The sequence below is a fragment of the Harpia harpyja genome, chromosome 14 (assembly GCF_026419915.1).
Source record: "Harpia harpyja isolate bHarHar1 chromosome 14, bHarHar1 primary haplotype, whole genome shotgun sequence".
Taxonomy (NCBI): Eukaryota; Metazoa; Chordata; class Aves; order Accipitriformes; family Accipitridae; genus Harpia; species Harpia harpyja.
The window spans coordinates 40,650,458-40,652,893 of NC_068953.1; the positions used below are offsets into that span (position 1 = coordinate 40,650,458).

General features: G+C 74.6%; 1 non-coding gene across 1 annotated transcript; it reads right to left on the minus strand.

The window, feature by feature from the left end:
- Positions 1–1,053: 1,053 nt before the first annotated feature.
- On the minus strand, positions 1,054–1,206 carry LOC128151569 (5.8S ribosomal RNA). Its single transcript, XR_008238424.1, has one exon. It is a non-coding gene; the product is annotated as a 5.8S ribosomal RNA (ribosomal RNA).
- Positions 1,207–2,436: the final 1,230 nt, after the last annotated feature.

Consider the following 2,436-nt stretch of genomic DNA (forward strand, 5'->3'; position numbering starts at 1 on the left):
CGTGCCAGTATTTAGCCTTAGGTGGAGTTTACCACCCGCTTTGGGCTGCATTCCCAAGCAACCCGACTCCGAGAAGCCCCGGGCCCGGCGCGCCGGGGGGCCGCTACCGGCCTCACACCGTCCGCGGGCTGCGGCCTCGATCACAAGGACTTGGGTCCCCTGAGAGCGCCGCCGGGGAGGGGGGCTTCTGTACGCCACATGTCCCGCGCCCCACCGCAGGGCGGGGATTCGGCGCTGGGCTCTTCCCTCTTCACTCGCTGTTACTGAGGGAATCCTCGTTAGTTTCTTTTCCTCCGCTGACTAATATGCTTAAATTCAGCGGGTCGCCACGTCTGATCTGAGGTCGCAAACCCAAACGCACCGCCAGCGCTGCTGCGGTCTCGCGCCACCCGGCCCGCCCTCCGCCACGCGGCGGAAGGCGCACGCGAGAAGGCGCGCGGGAAGGCCCCAGCCCGGAGACGGCCCGACACGCGACGGACGCGCCCGGAGACGGCCCCCCGGGAACACGGCCAGGGACGACGGCCGGACGGGTGCCCGGGCGAACGGCGCAACGGCGACCGTGCGCGCGGTCGCCGCCGCCGCCCGGGGCGCGGCGGGGAGGTCGGGGAGAAGAGGCTGGGGGGGGCGACGGGGGTGACCCCCGTCCCCGGCACGCACACGCGCGCGCGGCAGCACGGCACGGTACCACCGCGGTACCCACCCGCAGACAGCCGCCCGCGCGGGAGGCCGGGGGCGAGGTCCGCACCTCCCCCCCTTCTCTCTCCCCACCGCCGCGCCAGGCCCGACCGGCTCTACGAACCCTGACGGCCCCGGCGGGACGAGCTCCGCCCAGCGGGTGCTCCGGGAGCGAGGAGCTTCGGAGCGCTCCCTGAGTCTCGATTTAGGGGGACGAAGGCCCTTGGCAGCCGCCGCCGCCGGGCTGCGGGGAACCGCTCCCCGGGCCCGGGGCCGCGCGCACGCGCGGGCCTGCGAGGCACCCCAGCCGCGCCGCTGCGACCGCCGCCCTGCCGCGAGGCGAGGGGCGGTGGCACAGACGGGCGATTGATCGTCAAGCGACGCTCAGACAGGCGTAGCCCCGGGAGGAACCCGGGGCCGCAAGTGCGTTCGAAGTGTCGATGATCAATGTGTCCTGCAATTCACAGTAATTCTCGCAGCTAGCTGCGTTCTTCATCGACGCACGAGCCGAGTGATCCACCGCTAAGAGTTGTCTGGCTTTCGGCACCACCCCGCACGCGCGAGGGGGCCAGGACCGCTTGCCACAGGCAAGCGGCCCCTCTGGAGGATGGCCCACCGCCCGCCCACCCCCCTCCGCACGCGCGGAAGGGGCACGGCGCAGCACGACGGAGGAGCCTCGCCTCTGCTGACCGTACAAGCACACACGGAGAAAGGGGGGGAAAGGAACGGAAAACTCCGAACGGCAAGGGCGGGGAGCCCGCGCTCCCGACCGACCTGGGAAATGCCTTGCTCGTGTCGGAGGCGGCCCAGGCGCACGGGCTTGGCCCAGCCTCTGCGCAGAGGCAGCGATGCGCCCGACCGCGCGCGGCCTGCCCACCACGCTCCGGACGACACGGCTGCTGCTGCTGGGCAGCAGCGGGGAGCCCCACCGGGCCCGCGCGCGCCTCCGCGCCAGCTGCGCCGCACTACGACAGCCAACTCCCCCGGGCTCGCCCCGACGGCAACCTCCGCGGCCACGCCACCGCTCCAAGAGGCGGCAACCGCCAGAGCCGGCGACGCACCGCCCGCGGCCTGCCGGACGGCACCCACTGCCGCACCAGAGTGGCTGCCCTCCCGGAACCACCACCACCGCTTCTCGCCTCGGCCCCTTCCACGGGCACGCCCCGGGTGGAAGGCGGATGGCGCTAAGCCGGGGGCAGCGCCCGCTCTCCCCATTTCCACGCGGAGACCGCGCGTGGGGTGCCCCCACCCGCCCCCGCCCACCTGCCCGGCGCGGCCGGGAAGCGCGACGGGGAAGCGGCGGGCAGGGCCCGGGACGGGACAGCCGCGCGGCTGGCGGCGGGCGCCCTCCGGCTGACCGACAGGCCAAGCGGCGCCGCCGCCGCTCAGCCGGGGTGCCGCCCTTGCCAGCAGCCAGTGGCGGGAGACCACCGAGGGCTCGCCAGGGCGAGGGGGGGGAACGGAGCGCAGCGCGGCGCAGCGCTGCGACAGAGGCGCGGCGGCCTGGCAGCCGCCCGGCGAGCCCCCACCGCGGGGACCCGCCACCCCGGGCAGCGAGCCCGCGCTCGCGCCGGGGTCGCCCGTTTCGAGGCAGGCAGGCCGGCTATGGCCGACTGCACCGCGGTCTCCACCGAGACCGGACCGTGGAGAGGAGGGGGCAGCGGGACCCCTCCCTGGCACGGCTGCCCGCGGGACGAGCACGGGCGGCAGCCGACCAGGGCCCTTCGTGGGAGCAACTCCCGGCCCCTTTAAGGCACCACC